Source organism: Spinacia oleracea, chromosome 4 (assembly GCF_020520425.1).
Source record: "Spinacia oleracea cultivar Varoflay chromosome 4, BTI_SOV_V1, whole genome shotgun sequence".
Taxonomy (NCBI): Eukaryota; Viridiplantae; Streptophyta; class Magnoliopsida; order Caryophyllales; family Amaranthaceae; genus Spinacia; species Spinacia oleracea.
Window position 1 is genome coordinate 145341655 of NC_079490.1, and position 20355 is coordinate 145362009.

General features: G+C 35.0%; 3 long non-coding RNA genes across 3 annotated transcripts; 2 read left to right on the top strand and 1 right to left on the bottom strand.

Annotated features, from left to right (window-relative positions):
• Nucleotides 1–464: 464 nt before the first annotated feature.
• On the bottom strand, nt 465–1632 carry LOC110790281 (uncharacterized). Its single transcript, XR_008932891.1, has 3 exons — nt 1581–1632; nt 1368–1437; nt 465–615 (listed from the first exon to the last, which is right to left on the bottom strand). It is a non-coding gene; the product is annotated as an uncharacterized lncRNA (long non-coding RNA).
• Nucleotides 1633–11626: 9994 nt separating this feature from the next.
• Nucleotides 11627–13749, top strand: LOC130459465 (uncharacterized). Its single transcript, XR_008918864.1, has 3 exons — nt 11627–12327; nt 12681–12745; nt 13589–13749. It is a non-coding gene; the product is annotated as an uncharacterized lncRNA (long non-coding RNA).
• A 3735-nt stretch (nt 13750–17484) lies between these two features.
• On the top strand, nt 17485–20155 carry LOC130459316 (uncharacterized). Its single transcript, XR_008918652.1, has 3 exons — nt 17485–18303; nt 18657–18721; nt 19509–20155. It is a non-coding gene; the product is annotated as an uncharacterized lncRNA (long non-coding RNA).
• Nucleotides 20156–20355: the final 200 nt, after the last annotated feature.

A 20355-nucleotide genomic window follows, 5' to 3' on the forward strand; every position in this document is an offset into this window, starting at 1 on the left:
AGAAATTGCTTTTAATAGCGCTTAATAATGCTTTTAACAGCGCTCCTTGAAGCGTTGTTGATGGCTTCGCTATTAAAAGTAAAAGGTACCTTTAATAGCGCTTTACAAAAGCGCTGTCATATGTAGTATCTAGGATAATTCAAATGTTTCTTTCATAGCACATTATAAACGCTATTAAAGAAACGCTATTGAAGATTTGACGCCATCTTTCAAATTATTTTCTAATAGCGGATGTTATGAAGCGCTATTAAAGTTTTTTTTTGTTTTTTTTTTTAATTATTTATAATATCGCTGCCTACCTGAAAAGAATTTCATTTTTTCCGCAAAATAAAACCATATATTGAAGAGTAGTGAATAGTTGAATATTAATTTCCAAACCTCAATGGAAAGAATTTTCACAAGTCACCCTAATAAAACCGATTACATAGATCAAAAATAAAATTCTAAACATTAAACTACGCAAAATACATTAATTAATAAAGTTGTATGTTTGTTGGTTCATTCAACGTAACCTAGCGATTATACAATTTGTTGAACAACATGGCGCACCCACTCAGTTCTTACTTCGTCAATATGCTCCTTGTCATAACTTGGAAACTGACAATCTGAAAAGTACTGCGAAACAATAGGGGTATAAGATATTCATACATATATAGATGGGAAAAAACCCGTAAGAATTAGTATTACAATAAACAATAAGTGCCATATATGGAACAAAAAAATCTAAACTTCACATTATAGGAATAGATTATCACTTAACATAGGTTGGTTGTGTTAGGTGAATTTGTATCAAACCTATCTCAAAGTGACCTATACAAGCCACACAATTACACTGTCTACCAACAAAATCAAATGAAATATACATCAAATATCCTAAAAGCAGCAAGTACATTGTGTGTTACAAGAAAACCTCTCGATGGAAAACCAAGAAAACCAAGAAAACCAACGCAACCCTGAAGAACAAGATCAACTTGCGAGATCAAACAAAAAACACAAACGCAAAATCACAAACTACATCTTCGACAAGTACACGGTTCATGATGATCAAATGGTGGATGCTAGTCCAACAGAAGTAGACCACCAGAAGGAAGTCCAACCAGTTATCGATAAAGAAAGATAGCCCATTTAAACTTACATATGCACCACATCCTTAAACAAAACATATAGTCAGATACTTTCGTCCATACTTATATTTTATTACTTATGCAAGTATACATAAGAAACATGGAGCATATAACTTCATAAATAACTATGAACTTTGTTCTTTCCACTTCGATATATTTATCTTATTATGAAGTACGGTTTATTAGATAAGAAGTAATAATACAAATCATCACATAAGCATAATAATTTACCAATAAACTCACCTGATACAAGAGAATATAGCAGCCATGAGAACAGGATATGTAAAGGTGCAACCCCAACATTTACGTCTCCCTGCGGGAATAAATCAAATAAATATCAAGCGAAATAAGCAGTATCTTTATAAAGAGAAACATTTACAAGAGAGAGTATATGCATTAAGAGGCTTTAGCCTTATTTCAATCCAATTGTTAAGACTTGTATGATAGTATATGGACCTCTTCTTCTCACAATAAGATGCATTCTTGCTGAGTTCTTTTAGATTCCTGCCAGATAGTTCACAGAAGAGAAGGGGAAAGAACGTAAGAACTAAAACTTGTCTTTTTTTTACACAGAACCCCAATATAAGTAGTTGACTAGCATGACAAAGATTTATGAAAAACATCAAATGAATGAGACCCTTACATCAATAATTGCCAGAGCATTAGTTAGGACTTCTTCAGTACGAACACCACTGTACTCATCATAATTCTCGAGTTTTAATGCATAACATAAGTGTCAAACTTAACAAAAATTTAAGGCATCAAAATTATTTTCAGGCTCCACACACAAATAATGACAATGAAAGATGCTACATAGATGCCATTATTTGACCTGGTGATCATCAATAGAGGAGCCACGTAGTAATAGGCAGAGAAATGACCAAAACCTTAGGACTTTTGCCATCTTTTACTCCGGTCTGTGCTCCAGAAACCAATGAATTCCTATTCCCCTAAATGAGATTGAGCAACACTAGTTTCCTCCTAAAATAGTGCAACGAAGTTTAATATCAATATACGACACTAAAAACTCAGGTCATATACGGTACGAATCAACGGAACTCTCAATCGTATAATTGGAAATGCAATATAGAATTACCACAATGAATAATTACCACTACAACACAAACATTCTAAGTCACATTAAAAACCAGAACACTATAACATAAATAACATTAGAATAACCAAACACCAACAAAATTAGAATAATAAAACATCAAAATTAAGTCTGCTACTAACTCCTTGTAATATAGTCATGATCAAGAACAATATGATTATGAACATATCAAATGGCCTGGCAGAATCAGAAATCCTAGACTATTGATTTTTTTCCTCACCTCTCTTCTCCTCTTTCGCAATCTGTTCTAATCTAACAATTAGATTAAAATTTCAATGTTCCCACAGATCAACCATCATCAATGGTGTTCCTGCCCAACAATTTACCTATGTAACTGAATAATGTTCTGTGACATACCAAACTAATATATATCTAGAAAAAAAAAACCCTTCAGTGATAATTTTCTCCATAAAACATCCCTCCTAATCACTTACCTCAATCTAAGTAAACCCTTGAAGAGAGTTATATCACTAAAATAGTTTTCAATGATGACATATCTCAAACTCTATTCTACTGAAAATTCAATCTCAAATGTTTCAGATCAAAAGAATGGTGATTATGGAACAATTCACATAATAATCACTGCAACTTAGTATACACTTAAAACATATTATGAGCAATTCAGAAACTACAAATTCATTCAGAAAATTATTTCAACATTAGAGAAAATTATGAAATTACAGAGGATATACATGTATTACACCCAGGAAAAAAAATAGTGTTGCTGAGGATTTGATATAATTTGTTACACTTGATAGTTGATAACTATGGCATATACCATTACAAATATATCAGCGCCTAATAAAAAAGCTATGAATTTGATATTCATAATTAAAAATTGTTAATTTCCCCAATATACAAGCACTTGGACAATCACAATTAATTTACAAGCAATAGATATTAGAATTAAAAGCTACAATTCAAGATGCAATTCTAAAGAAGTCAAAATTTAATCTAACTCGTTAAATTAATTGAAACTACCCATTAACCAAGCCAAAGTAATTGATTAAATAGAAATACAATTACCTTTTATGAACTTTAAGATGAAGAAATTTGTATCAGGTACTTTACGAATTTCTCATTAGAGGAGAGATAATATCAAATAATTAAACAAAATTATTGTAGAATCGATAACTAATAGGAATTACCCAAACAAAGCCCAAATCGAAACCCTAATCTAGGAATTACAAAGCCACAAGCACCGAAATCAACACCCACAACGCCACCGTCGCCACACCGTTTCCATAGACGCCAAAAGATCAAGGACGGTAGAGGAGAAATTGTGAGGAAGAGAGAGGGGATGATCTAAGGAGGAGAGAGATAGAGATGTGAGGAGGTGAGGATGGAGGCGGGTGACCCCGTGACTCTGTGAGGGTAATGACATATTTTAATTTTCTAGGCGGTTTTTTATTTTAAATTTTTTTTCTTAAAGGATTTAATAGCGTTTTATTTGAAATCGTTGTAATATAAAGTAGATATGACAGTGCTTATTTTAAAAGCGCTATTAAATGTCTTATTTGATACCTTTAACAGCAAAAGGGGTAAAAGCGCTATTAAATTAGCGCTATTAAAGCATATTTCTGTAGTAGTGATATATGCAGCTATGTAGGGCGATCTTATAGCTGATGTTTATGAGACTTATGACATCATGTTTCTTCATGGTTGTCATAATGCTTTAATTTTTTTTTCCCCAAAATAGTCCATAGAATTTTAAAAGTTACATAAAAATTTAGTTGTTTTAAAATTCATGTTACTCCCTCCGTATTTTAAAACGAGATACACTTTGACCGACTCGTAGTTTTAGGAGAGTGAATTAAATTTATTAAATTAAGAAGAAAATGGGGTAGTGGGTAGATTATTTATTATAGTAAAAAGATGATATGAGTAAGTGTGATGACCACAAGAATGAGAGAAATATTAATATAATTGAAAGTGAAGACCAAGACATGTAAAAAAAATGTATCTCTTTTTAAAATACGGTTTAAGAAAAGAGTATCTCTTTTGAAATGTGGAGGAAGTATCATTTATCTATAAATTAATATGAAGAGATAAACCACAATTGGTGTCTTGGTGGTTGGTTAAAATGGTAATGAGAGTAATCATCCACACTTGAGGTCTAGTGTTTGAACCTCATTGTGTTGAATTTTTGTTGTCCATGACATAACACTTGGTGAGTGAATGATGTGGCGTGATACTTGGTGAGTGAACGATGTGGGGTGATGAGGAGAATGCTGTTAGCTATATAAATAATTGGAACAACTTAGCTGGATAATGCGTGTATACGAACTGAACACTTGTCGCGCCGTGGCCGGACCACTGCTCTAAAAGACAATTCCGCGCTACCTCCGATGCAGTAGAACACTTGCGGAAGCCCTCCAGGGTTAACACGACACCAAGCTTTGTGTGCACTCACAAGCCTCGGTTGGAGTCCAAAATATTTGCCCAGAAAAACGAGAACAGTGTTTAGCATTTGAGAGAGAATTGTAGAGAATGCTTTCTGTAACTGTGTGTTTATGGAAAACAGAAATAATGAATTTATAGGGAAGCTGCAACAACCATAAACGGCTAGTAGTGGTGGGAGGTTACCACGTTTACTGGGTAATTAATGGGTAGTTAAAACGGCTATTAAGTGGAGTTAATGGGACAGTTACGGGATTAGTGGTTTGATTAATTCTTTCTGCCCGTTATAATTAATTAAGTCCACTACTGACCAAAAAGAAAGACCCGGACCACAAAACCCACCCCACCCCACGCCCACGAATCGCCAAGGCCCATGGCCCATGGCCCGGCCCGCGCGCGCGCACGTGTGTGTTGTGTGTCCACCCATGCCACTCACATGCTTTCTTAAACAAATGTTTCCCTCAAGCCCCCAAATATAAACATTGAAAGTAGTTGGCGTTTTTCCCATGTGGGACTTTTCACATTCCCTTTTTCCCACTCATTTTCTTTTGTATTCTCACTAGAATTTCCAACAAATGCTACATGGCACATAGACGTTTTTTCACGACGCCTTTTAATATATTTAGTATAGATGTTATGTTTAATACTACACGGCTACTCCCTCCGTCCCAAAATATTGCGCCAATTTCCATTTCGGTATGTCCCTTTGAATTTTCCCCATTCCATTTAAAGTATGTGGTCCTCACATGTCTTCTCTCCCGTTCTACTATTATTTAAATTAGCAAAAAGACAAAATCACTAACCCTTTTGCTTTTCTTTTACCTTCTATCTTTTGATATAAATTGAAAAATATAATATGGGGCAATCTTTTAGATACGAATGAAGTATATAAAAAGTGTTACATGGGCAAAGGTAAAACACTTTGTTTACCTGAGGAAACCACGTGTTTACAGTGTGAATTTATCATTTACCAATGATATATGGTCTAGTGGTTAAAACTAATTGCATGTGTACAATAAGTCTCGGGACCGAATTGTTAGGTTATGATACATATGACAATTCATAAATCATGCGGAAAAACCATAAAGCCAGGAAAGCATATTATATTCACATAATCATTTAGCATAGAATTGATGCATACATGTTGTAGCGTGCCTTCCCTAGCTGCGCCCGAACCGAACAAGAACAAGTCTTTAGGACTCCAAATGTCGTCCCTCCGTAGATAGTCCACAGTACGTCCGGATCCGCCTCAAGTTAGACCAACTAGAATCGCCCTCAAGGTGCTTAGGATTTTCGGCTCTTATTGCAAGTGTATGGCTGATTTATATTTCAAAAACTTACCCTTTGAATACTTCAATCGTCACTGTAAATAATGACCCTAGGCACTTATTTATAGAGGTATGGAAAAGGAACTGGAATCCTATTAGGATACTAATTAATTTAATTAGAATCCTGCTAGGACTCTATTTAAATAAACTTTATCTAATAGGTTTAGGATTTAATCTTTTATCGAATCCCGATAGCTTTAGGATTCGCACACGAGCATCGCACGAGCACCGTACACCCGCGCAGGCCTTGCGGCCCACGCTGAGCGCACAGCGCTCGGCCCATGCTACTGTCCGCGCGCGCCCATGGCTTCGGCTGGGCCTGGCTTGCGCTGGGCCTGGTCGAGGCTTTGGCGTGTGTTGGTGATGTGTGTGGCTTGCTGGGCGATGGCCTGGCTTCGTGCTGGGCCTTCGTCTAGCGAGCCTCGTCCGATGCTAATTCGTACGATACGCTTCCGATTAAATTCCCGATTTCGGAATTCATTTCCGATACGAACAATATTTAATATTTCCGATTCCGGAATTAATTTCCGTTTCGAACAAATATTCAATATTTGCGTTTCCGGAATTATTTTCCGATTCCGATAATATTTCCGATTCTGACAATATTTCCGTTTCCGGCAATATTTCCGATTCCGGCAATATTTCCATTTCCGATAATATTTTCCGATACGTACCATGTTTCCGTTTCCGGCAACATCTACGACTTGGATAATATTTATATTTCCGATACGATCCATATTTCCGTTTCCGGCAATATCATCGTTTCCGGAGTATTCATTTCTTGCTTGTGACGATCTCAGCTCCCACTGAAACCAAGATCCGTCGATTCCGAATATCCATAGATAGAGTATTTAATGCCATTAAATACTTGATCCGTTTACGTACTATTTGTGTGACCCTACGGGTTAAGTCAAGAGTAAGCTATGGATTAATATCATTAATTCCACTTGAACTGAAGCGGCCTCTAGCTAAGCATTCAGCTCACTTGATCTCACTGAATTATTAACTTGTTAATCAATACTGAACCGCATTTATTAGACTTAACATAGAATGCATACTTGGACCAAGGGCATTATTTCCTTCAGTCTCCCACTTGTCCTTACAGACAAGTGTGCATTTCCTAATTCCTTTGTCGCTCGATGCTTGCTCTTGAACATAAGGTAAGAGCTGTCATCCTTATTATGTCCAGAGGTGTTTCTCGGTTTCAGAGTTCAACTGATCAAATAAACAGATAATCCGAGCACGGCCATGCATTTCACAGTTTCTAGCTCTCCGAGTGGCCTTGTACAACTTTTAAGCATCTCATCCCGATTTATGGGAGGACAATCCCAATCTTGCGATCTTGAGATTAGACTTCGTTTGATAGGTGATTACCTGAGCGTTGCCTTTATAGCCTCCTTTTACGGTGCGACGGTTGGTCAACGTCAAAGCAATCAGTTCTCAAACAAGTAACCTCAAATCACTCAGGTATTGAGGATTTAGTGTCTAATAATTTTAATGAAATTTACTTATGACAGATTTTCATCTCTTACAGTAAAGTTTCATAGGTCTTGTCCGATACTAGTCTTCCCAAAGTAAGTATCTATGCAAATGATTATGACATTGCCATGTCCACATAGTTCAAGAAACAGAACTACTAGTCATCTTGCATTCTAATCGTCTAACGTTTTCTATGCGTCCAATTTTATAGAAAACTCCGACCAGGGACCATTTTCAACCTTTGACATTCAAGTTCCCTTGATAGACATTTCTTAGTCACAGGACTGGTCCTGACAGTCTATCTTGAATATATCGTCAAATTGAAGGGACTCATCATTTAATACTAAACCAAGATTAAATGGAATATGAAAAATACATTTCATATATGATAAATGTTCAACCCCAACGTTTTACAACCATGGGCCTCTAACCCATCTTTAAAACATTTCATGGAATTCAAAGCTATGCTTGATTTCCAGTGCTACAATGTGAGTGTTGCTTCTCACTTGTTGCATAGGTTTAGTTATCATGCTTTGCTAATCTTAATATCCTTTTCATCGAATGATTTTCGAGATATGATGATAAGATCTTTTGAGTTTGTTTATTATGTGATCTAGTCTTTCTTACTTAAATAGTGGTTCTACGCATTTTACAATGAAGAACCATTAAGGTAGCAGACATGTGATCCACCCAAGTTCAATGAAGAACTCTTTAATATAAACAACTCTATTTTATTGCTTCTTAGGCAATAAGTACTTTTACTTCAACTGTATAGGTTGCTAGTGATGCTTTGTTTGGATTTACTTATCCAAGCAGTTCACAGATATACAGAAGACTTTCCAACTATATCTTAGAACTTAGAAATTTAATTTCCCACGCAACAACTCATGGTCTCCAATCCATGTTGCCATTTCAAATCACGATGCTCTATGGCTCGTCTTTGTCAATGGTTAACTCCATAGGGTCTTGCTTGATCCTTTGCCAGTGTTTATGCGTGTAGCATCAATATTTAGCACATCTTTATTTCCTTAAAACAAGAACTATTCCTATGTACCCTTTTAAGTACCATAAGTATTCTTGATCTCAATCTAGTTGATCTTTACTTAGATCAATAGAGATTGGTATATGTTCGTCATGCCTAAAGTCATACGATACATTTTTGGCGATCCTCATATTATATCATACATGATAAATTCTTTTGCAGAATAATTCTCAATTGAATTGTATTCATGTAACTTTAGCTCATTCAATTTCAGTAGATACTGAATCCGGCTAAATTCTTTGACATATAATATAGGTTAAGAATCTCACTTAGATCCTTTGATGTTTTAACTTAGTAAATGCTTATACATAGTTCAAACATTCTTTTACTTAGATTTATTCACATGGGTCGAATATCTCCAATGGAGTATTTCGTGTTTGATTTAGTAAATGTCATTACTTAATCCAAAACAATATTATAAGATCTTTGTAAATAGATCTTAGTACCCAGTATGTACTAAGTTTCGCCTTGGTCCATAATTGATGAATAATCTCAAATCTAAGTATTTAGCATTTGAATGTTATTTCACAATAGAGAGATATGTGTGTGATACACATAGGACCAATTAAGTTTTATGTACTCCCACTAAACTTCTTATATATCTATAAGAATCATGTACATTTTATGAAACTAAAATACTTATTAGCTTCACTAAAATACATTTCTAATTCCCAATTGCTTGCTTAAATCTGTACTTAGATTTCATAAGCTAGCTTTCTTTTTCAAGCATTTATTTGGATCCACAAATCCTATGACATACCATGTACATAGTTTATTCCAACATTTTATTGAGGAATTGTTTTGTCATCCAATTGCCATATGTACCAATATGCGATCATTGCTTGATTTATAGACTTGAGCATTACGATTATGCATGAGGTTTCAACACAATCCACGCCGTGAATTTGCTTGTAACCTTTAGCAACTAATCTAGCTTTGTGTGTGAACATAATTTCATGTTTGATGGTTTTTATCCTTAAAACAAACTTGCAACCAATAGGTGTGAAACTATTCTTGCAAATCAACAAAATTTCAATTTTGTCATCTAAACATTGAGTATGTTTTATGGCCTCTAACCATTTAAAACATTTGAGTCTATATATGGCCTCTAACCATTTTAGGGAATCTGGGTTTCGTCATAGCTTTCTTACAGGTCACAAACTCATTAATTTACATGATAATAGTTTGACTGCAAGTTGTAGGTTTCTTCACTATCTAATAGAAGATTATCATAGTTTCATTGACCAGAACTCTATGTTTCTTTACTATCTAATAGAAGAATCTCATAGTTCCAGTGACTTGAACTCTATGCCTACTTTGGGTATAGAACATCAAACAAATAGAATATCAATAGCCACTTGAAAGTCCTTTGAATATTCTGTTCTCCTTGAAGCACTTGTAAAGTCTTCTAAGAGATGTCTATTCATTAAAAGCCACTTCTAAAGTCCTTAAAGAATACGTGTTCGGATTTTCTAAAGAACTTCGAAAAGCCTCCAGGTTGTCCATTTATGTTTGTTGTTCGCCTCGAAGACTTTCGAGGTCTATTTTCTCCCACTTGTCATTTTGGCAACGAATCTCCAAAAGGACATTATTTCGAGCAAACAAACATTATGTTCTCAAAAATTCGTGGTAGAAACAATACCCTTGTGTCTCATTTGAATAAATCACAATGAAACATATATCTATACTTGGGCCTTAGTTTGTTGAATAACAAACACTAAGCTCCCACTGAGTTTAGGAACTCTTTAGATATATTTTGAAAAGATATTCTGAAATTACTTTTCAATAGCTTTGACAAATTTGGTTTAGTTTGGTGGTAGTTGAGCATTTTGTTTTAGAAATTATAGGAAAAGTCTTTATGATTCATCATTGATCGAATCAAGTACTAATTGACTTCGATCATTCCAACGTAGATATGCCATATCTTATGGAGCTAGATTGTGAAATTACAACACACAATCATTGATGATCATATTTGGTCTCAAGTAATCATCAATATGATCTAACCTAGATCTTTATGATTTCTTGCTAAGTGGATTTTATACTTCTGAATCTTTGAACTAGCCAAACAGATTCAACTTATATCACATTTGAGTAAATAAACCTATATTCACTCAAATCCATGTGAAATAATAAAGTCATAAAATCTTTCTTTAGCTTTGAACTCTATCGTCTAGGCGTTCTAACAATAGTTCATATCTTTTGTTACTTTCAACAAGTAAGACTAGTTGTCTTAAATTTATCTAGAAATCAATCAACTTTTAAAAGTCCATCAAAATAGAGCTTTTGAATGTTAACTTGTTGATATGGTCTAAGCAACAATGCCAAAGATTAGTGGAACTCAAATCAAGGGGTTGATTTGAACCTAGTAAAGTTTTATTGTTAAAGAGTTGTTTGTTTTAATCAAGCATATTGACTCAACCCGTAATTGACCATTTCATTCAAATAAACAAACAAACATTGTTTTTGTTTTCTTGAATGTGAATCTTTCTGTGTTTGAAACTGTAATACCCCGAATTTTTAAAACTCGGTTAATTAGGCTTAATTATTTTTATTTAGCTTAAAATCGTTTTAAATCTAACATTCGAACTTTATTTTTAATTAACGAAGTTTTATTTCGCTTGAATTTTTAAATATTGTTACACTATTTATTAACTTTCAGATTCTATGATTTAATTTCAAATTTACGAGTTTAAGCTACTTTTTAAATATTAGTTATTTCGTAATTGATTTCGGATTTTTAATAATTTCAAAACGTTCTTATTTATTCGGAAACTAAATTCATTTTTCGTTAACGATATTTTTATAAAGGATTATTTTAAAACTTAATTTTAATTAAATATTTCTATTCAAATTAATTTTCTAAAAATAGAAACCAATTTTCAGAAATCTTGCCTAACTAAGTGAAATGACCAAAATGCCCCTAAGGAACAAATTGGCATCTTTCTCTTCCTTGCTCTCCACGTACAAAGTAAGGAGGAAATTTCCTTCCTTCCTTCTTCCCTCATTTCAGTCAAAATTCAAAGCAAAAACCAAGTTTGTTTCTTCCACTTTATCCTTTACAAATTCAACAATTTCAGAAAACAATTTCAACACAAGAGACCAATATCACTTCCCTTTTCTCTCTTCTCCGATTCAAGCAATCAGCCACCAACATCTTATTCACCATTGAATTTCAAGATCAAAACAATAGAGTTTATTACCATTTTATTTTCTCTTTGAATAAACTGCAAATCTCAGCCATGGAGCCACCCTCTTCGCCCCTTTTTCCGGCATAATGCCGCCTGCAAACCACCCCTTTTGTCGCCTGTAACCACCGCACCACCACCTCCTTATTTCCCGACCGTCGCAAACAACCCACCACCACCACGCACCTCCCCTGTCTCCCTCGCCCTTGCGCCCAACTCCCTGCCTCCCTCCTCACTCGACCCCCTGCCTTCGCGCCCAGCCAGCACGGTGGTGCTGCTGCGCTGGCGACGCTCCACCCCTTTCCTCCTCCCTGGTGCAGCGCCACCCAGACACGCCTCCCCTAAACCCGCCGGAAAACCGTTGCAGTCTCCTCCCATAACCACCCACGCCATCGCACAGTCCCTCCCTCTTTGCGCAAACCACCGTCGCACAACCACGACCATTACCGTCGCTTTATTGCGCCACCGTGCCTCCCAGGCGTCAGCCTCCACCTCCGTTCCCCTCCCCCTCTTTCTCTTCGTCCGTTTCCCTCCTCCCTCGTGCCCTGCCCTCCTCTGTTCTTGCTCGAGTTTCCCAGAAAACAAGTTCCAGATTGGAACTGTTTTCTTATTCCCCATACCAAGCCCAAAATTGTTGGCCCAAATAGCTCAAGTGAGTTTTGTTAACATGTCCATATACTTACTAATCTTAATATTTTATGAAAATAAATGATTACTTAAGCATTGAAATAAAATGGAAATTTAAATGATAATTTCAAATTTATACTTTGACTAAAAATTTGATAATATTTTCGTTAATTTATGAAATTAAATAATATGTAAATCGATTTATGTAATTTTTATTGAAATTTCGTTTAATATTATTTTCAATAATTTATAAAAATTATATTTTTATTAAATCCATTATTTCAAAATTCACTATCTATGAATTCATTATTTATAAAATATTGGTTTTAAAGTGTTTATCGTTTTAGTAACTAATTCAATAATTTGATACTTTGAAAGAAGTCGAACTCGGAGCTCAGGACGAACGAACCAAGGAAAAAGGCTTAGCAAATCGTGGAATTGAGGTAACGGTTATTGCTAGTACCCGCATTCCCTTCGAAATGTATTTATGAATGATGTTATGAATAATTGATGTTTTATAATGATGTTTTATGAATTGCGGGATTACAAGTATGATTTGATTGAATTGTTTTACGATAATGCAGCTTTATGCAAAGTATTGATTTAATGAATTATTATTCCTGAAATAAATGATTTTATGAAATAACGAGATTTAATGGTTTATTTAACTACCCTGAATGATTGAGATTTTCCTGATTAATGTTCTATTAAAAGAAATGTAAACATGATAAATGAAAGTGTAAGAACTGGTCAAGTTCCCCTGTTATGGAGCCCATGCTCCCCCTGATAAGAAGCACTGGCTTCCCCTGATATGGAACCAAGGTTCCCCCTGATAAGAAGCACTGGCTTCCCCTGATATGGAACCAAGGTTCCCCCTGAAATGAAGCACTGGCTTCCCCTGTTATGGAGCATTAACTCCCCCTGTTATGAAGCACTGGCTTCCCCTGTTCGTAGGAGACGTCCTACCATGTTTTCCTGTAAAGTCCTGACGACCAGAATAATAATATTAAAAGGAAAAAGGCTAATGAATGATGTTCCTGAAATGATGTTTCTGAAATGATGTTTCTGAAATGATGTTTCTGAAATGATGTTCCTGAAATGATGTTTCTGAAATGATATTACTGAAATGATGTTTCGAAATGATGCTTTTGAGATGATGATTTATTAAATGTTTTACTATATTCTATTCTCCCTGTGTTATTAAATAAAATGAATTGAAATGATGTTACGATGCTAGGGTAACTCGTTACTGAGTCTTCGGCTCACCGTTTTGTTTTCCGTTTTAGGTACTGCTGGGGACCACAGAAACGAGTAGTGGCGAGGATTTCACTATTACCAAAGCTCACCTAAGTTAATGTTAAGTTATAACAAGTTTAAGTAAAGATTCTTGATTAAGTTACGTACTTTTTTTAAGGAATTAATAAGAATTATTATGTTAATTTTGGAATTTAATAGCTTAATATTGATGGTTGCCTTGTAATTCCCAAGAGGGAGTTACGGCAGTAATGTCCCGACCAAATTAGGTTAATTCCGCTGCTAATTATGCTTTAATAAGTAATTTAGAGGTCGGGGCGTTACAGTTTGGTATTCAGAGCAAAGGTTCTGGACCATAAGTGCTAAACCTTACGGGTTTTTGCGCATAGTAGAATTCAATAGGCTTTAAGCAAAGAGTTTTAAGGAATAAGTTAAAAAGAATATGTTAAAATCAAGTCAAGTTAAAATGAAATGAGTGTGAGCGTAGGAACGCACGGGATAAAAGGGATTCATTTCTTATGTTATTGATGTTTTCTTGATTGAATATGTTATGCGAAATATCGATTATCGAACTTACCAACGATGCCACGAACGAAGCTCACAACAAAGCGCAACATTCACGATAACGTCTCTCACAATGATGTTCCCTACGTTGATTTCTATGACGAGTAATCTATAGTAGACCCCAAGGAGATGATGGAACGATTAAGAACTGCAAGTACGTTGTCAGCTGAAGTGGTCAAGATTCTCGAAAAACGAAAGTCACTAATGCAAACGAAATTGCGTCACTAATCACCCTCGAATCCACCAATATCTGATCGCAAGCCAATTCAATGGAATTTGAAGACTAGGTCAATCATATGGATCAACTACTCGAGATTTTCAAAATGCTCTAACGAATGGAATTGAATATTGTGCTAAAACGAATACTTGTTATTTATGTTAAGGAAAAGATTATTTCGTTAAAGATTGTCCTAAACCACCTCCAACGAATATCGGAACATCAACCTTGACCAATCATGAACGAAGCAAGAACAATGCTAAATCCATCACGCTCGTCAACATACATAAGAGATTACATGATAAAGGACAAAGATGACGCCAACGCCGATATTATTTTGATTTAGCTCTCTCTCGTTTTAGAATCGAACTTCCCTGGATTTTATGTTTACCGTCACATGTCATGTTATGAGTTTTTCTACCCTAGATAAACTAGGCAAAGTTTAAGCATTTCCTTGGAAGAAGTTAAGTTAAGCACGGTGCGAACTCAAAGATTTTGTGGATATGAATTGTTTTGAGGAATTTTCATGGTTATGAAATCTTTAAGGATAGAATAAATATTATAGTACCAAACGAGACCAAGGATGTATTTCATGAGTGATGGATCACTAATTAAGTTGAGGTTATTTTAGGTTTAAAGTGTTCAAGTTATGAATGATATTGATTCTAGGGTTACCTCCCCGTGTTAGTCATGACGAATACATTAATGTTTATAAGTACTAAAGTCTATTATCTAGAAGATGATTGGTATGCCTTATGCCTCTATTAAGGAAGCTAAGGAGTTATACAGAAAAGTTATGAACCCAACATAAGTTATGATAAAGGACCTATTTGAGTTGACACATAAATAAGATCTTGAGGATTTTACCAAAATAAAGCTATCAAGAATTAGTCTGTCAATAAGGTTAAAGGATAGATTACCGAAAGAGCATGATTTTGTATGTTTATAAGTGGCGAATCACCAATTAAATTAAGGTTATTCAAGGTTTAAAGCGTTCAAGTTATGATTGATTTATGAGTTACTTTTCCGCACCCTTCATAATGATTGTTTTGTGGTTGTAGGTACCTAAGTGTGTATTCATATATGTTAAGGAAGCTAAGCTAGAACTTTTAAAAGTTATGAAAGAATATGATTTATGGTGAAAAGATGAAATTGAATGTACACATGAAGTTCTGAGAATTATACCAAAATAAGTAATCAGGAATTAGTATGTCAGTTACGTTGATGGTATTCTTGGTTTACCTTTTCGCGCCTTTAATAGGGAGTATTTTTGTGTATTTATTTAAAAGGATACTTGATAATCTCCATAAAGGAAGTTGAACTAGAGAATGTAAGGTTTTGCAAAAATGTTCTGAGGAAAAGTACGATTTATGGCGAGGACATGAAATTGAGGTTGCATATAAAGCATTGAAATAAGTTATCAAGAATTCCGTCTATTAGGTTGATGATATTAATGAATGTTATGAAATTCGAAAAGAGTTATGAATGATTGAGGAATGAAATGGAGTTGAGAATAGAAATTGACAAAATGACATGTTTGTAAAACCAGGTAGGATGAACTAAGTTTTCTAGAAGCTAGATTGTTTATGATAAAGGCATGCTTGATGGCTTAGCATTCTTCGCAAAATATGAGATTTTTCGACCTAAGGATAAGTAACGAAGTCATATGTCTAACGATATATTTCTAGTCACGCGATTGGACTCAAACCCCCGCAACGAACGTAGTCAACGAAGTTGTTTGACGTAGAAGAAAAGACCGGAGATCGAAATCGAAACGAATTGAATAACGAAAGTCAACGATAAGTTTCCTGCAACAAAGAAGACCAATGGAAAGTGAAAGCGAAATATCTCTAATTATTCGCCCACGAACGATATGATGTATGAATTACTATGTTTTCTATGAATGATTATGTTATGGACAACCATGATCGTGTGTTAGATCAAATGATTATGAATGTTATGCTTAATTTGAATTTTCATATGAATTATGTCTCTATGATATGGATTATGTTTGTGCTGACATGATTGTACTGGTAATCTAATTGTTATTCATGGATGCCGCCTCCGATGGAAGTTCTCCTGAGCTCAGAGTACGAGATTGATATAATAAACAACTTTTACAAATTATTTGAGTATTGCAAATAATAGATAAATATTTATTTTAATTATGTACACATATATTTTCAGAATTATAAGTTGCATTAAAAGTTACTATTTTGGTAGGAAATATTTTCAAACAAGAGCTCGCAAAGTAAAATAGGAGCCTAGTCTATGCTAACGAGTTTGCCCCTTTTAATGTTCTTTGCTCCTCGATCCTATTTTATGAAGTAAAGTGGAGATACGAAAGACGATGGCGGAATGTAATTGACCTTAATGACGATTAAGGATCAATATATAAATTTTGCCCCTTTTGTACTCTTTACTCTTCGATTCTAGGTCTCGAGTTGAAGCGGAGTCCTAAAAGATGATGGCGGAATGAAAGCTAGACATTGTCAGAATTGAAATTGTGAGATCTTGGTTTTAAAATAAAACGTCATACTTTAATTCAAGCGTTTTCAATTTTCAACAAACATTTTATAAATCTAATTTTCAAGTTTCGAGGACGAAACTTTTTCTAAGGGGGTAAGAATGTAATACCCCGAATTTTTAAAACTCGGTTAATTAGGCTTAATTATTTTTATTTAGCTTAAAATCGTTTTAAATCTAACATTCGAACTTTATTTTTAATTAACGAAGTTTTATTTCGCTTGAATTTTTAAATATTGTTACACTATTTATTAACTTTCAGATTCTATGATTTAATTTCAAATTTACGAGTTTAAGCTACTTTTTAAATATTAGTTATTTCGTAATTGATTTCGGATTTTTAATAATTTCAAAACGTTCTTATTTATTCGGAAACTAAATTCATTTTTCGTTAACGATATTTTTATAAAGGATTATTTTAAAACTTAATTTTAATTAAATATTTCTATTCAAATTAATTTTCTAAAAATAGAAACCAATTTTCAGAAATCTTGCCTAACTAAGTGAAATGACCAAAATGCCCCTAAGGAACAAATTGGCATCTTTCTCTTCCTTGCTCTCCACGTACAACGTAAGGAGGAAATTTCCTTCCTTCCTTCTTCCCTCATTTCAGTCAAAATTCAAAGCAAAAACCAAGTTTGTTTCTTCCACTTTATCCTTTACAAATTCAACAATTTCAGAAAACAATTTCAACACAAGAGACCAATATCACTTCCCTTTTCTCTCTTCTCTGATTCAAGCAATCAGCCACCAACATCTTATTCACCATTGAATTTCAAGATCAAAACAATAGAGTTTATTACCATTTTATTTTCTCTTTGAATAAACTGCAAATCTCAGCCATGGAGCCACCCTCTTCGCCCCTTTTTCCGGCATAATGCCGCCTGCAAACCACCCCTTTTGTCGCCTGTAACCACCGCACCACCACCTCCTTATTTCCCGACCGTCGCAAACAACCCACCACCACCACGCACCTCCCCTGTCTCCCTCGCCCTTGCGCCCAACTCCCTGCCTCCCTCCTCACTCGACCCCCTGCCTTCGCGCCCAGCCAGCACGGTGGTGCTGCTGCGCTGGCGACGCTCCACCCCTTTCCTCCTCCCTGGTGCAGCGCCACCCAGACACGCCTCCCCTAAACCCACCGGAAAACCGTTGCAGTCTCCTCCCATAACCACCCACGCCATCGCACAGTCCCTCCCTCTTTGCGCAAACCACCGTCGCACAACCACGACCATTACCGTCGCTTTATTGCGCCACCGTGCCTCCCAGGCGTCAGCCTCCACCTCCGTTCCCCTCCCCCTCTTTCTCTTCGTCCGTTTCCCTCCTCCCTCGTGCCCTGCCCTCCTCTGTTCTTGCTCGAGTTTCCCAGGAAACAAGTTCCAGATTGGAACTGTTTTCTTATTCCCCATACCAAGCCCAAAATTGTTGGCCCAAATAGCTCAAGTGAGTTTTGTTAACATGTCCATATACTTACTAATCTTAATATTTTATGAAAATAAATGATTACTTAAGCATTGAAATAAAATGGAAATTTAAATGATAATTTCAAATTTATACTTTGACTAAAAATTTGATAATATTTTCGTTAATTTATGAAATTAAATAATATGTAAATCGATTTATGTAATTTTTATTGAAATTTCGTTTAATATTATTTTCAATAATTTATAAAAATTATATTTTTATTAAATCCATTATTTCAAAATTCACTATCTATGAATTCATTATTTATAAAATATTAGTTTTAAAGTGTTTATCGTTTTAGTAACTAATTCAATAATTTGATACTTTGAAAGAAGTCGAACTCGGAGCTCAGGACGAACGAACCAAGGAAAAAGGCTTAGCAAATCGTGGAATTGAGGTAACGGTTATTGCTAGTACCCGCATTCCCTTCGAAATGTATTTATGAATGATGTTATGAATAATTGATGTTTTATAATGATGTTTTATGAATTGCGGGATTACAAGTATGATTTGATTGAATTGTTTTACGATAATGCAGCTTTATGCAAAGTATTGATTTAATGAATTATTATTCCTGAAATAAATGATTTTATGAAATAACGAGATTTAATGGTTTATTTAACTACCCTGAATGATTGAGATTTTCCTGATTAATGTTCTATTAAAAGAAATGTAAACATGATAAATGAAAGTGTAAGAACTGGTCAAGTTCCCCTGTTATGGAGCCCATGCTCCCCCTGATAAGAAGCACTGGCTTCCCCTGATATGGAACCAAGGTTCCCCCTGATAAGAAGCACTGGCTTCCCCTGATATGGAACCAAGGTTCCCCCTGAAATGAAGCACTGGCTTCCCCTGTTATGGAGCATTAACTCCCCCTGTTATGAAGCACTGGCTTCCCCTGTTCGTAGGAGACGTCCTACCATGTTTTCCTGTAAAGTCCTGACGACCAGAATAATAATATTAAAAGGAAAAAGGCTAATGAATGATGTTCCTGAAATGATGTTTCTGAAATGATATTACTGAAATGATGTTTCGAAATGATGCTTTTGAAATGATGATTTATTAAATGTTTTACTATATTCTATTCTCCCTGTGTTATTAAATAAAATGAATTGAAATGATGTTACGATGCTAGGGTAACTCGTTACTGAGTCTTCGGCTCACCGTTTTGTTTTCCGTTTTAGGTACTGCTGGGGACCACAGAAACGAGTAGTGGCGAGGATTTCACTATTACCAAAGCTCACCTAAGTTAATGTTAAGTTATAACAAGTTTAAGTAAAGATTCTTGATTAAGTTACGTACTTTTTTTAAGGAATTAATAAGAATTATTATGTTAATTTTGGAATTTAATAGCTTAATATTGATGGTTGCCTTGTAATTCCCAAGAGGGAGTTACGGCAGTAATGTCCCGACCAAATTAGGTTAATTCCGCTGCTAATTATGCTTTAATAAGTGATTTAGAGGTCGGGGCGTTACAGAAACAGAAATTTAGGTATGCTGATTATGGAACAAAATAGCCATTAAGTTCCAGCCTTGAAGGACTTAAAACAAACTAGATGACCCTACAACTAATGTAGCATTGCCATGCTTCATTTTTCACTTGTAGGCCATTAGTGTAGCCTAGCTTCCATTATTTGAGTTATTACCGAAGTAAGAACCTCAAGCGGTATATGATACCAAGGAAGTTAGATTGCTAGGTCACTTCTCTTTAAACATAAACTTATAGGTAGAACCGGAATCGTAAATTCCTTTCATTTGTTCCTTTGTTTTCCTATTTCTTGTACCTTTCTTATAGTCTTAAGAATTGAATTCTATAGTGTTGACTTTTATACTTTGTTAGACATGTCCGATGTCATTCCAACAGAGTTCTTACCATTTTATTTATGTTGAATATTCTGTTTCAACTAGATGATCTTACCAGAAGCTTCTAAAGTTCTCTAAGCATCAATCTTATTCGACTGTCTAGAGACTAGACTCATTCGAGAATTAAATGGACAAAGATATTAGGTTGTTAACCATTGGTAAAGCTGA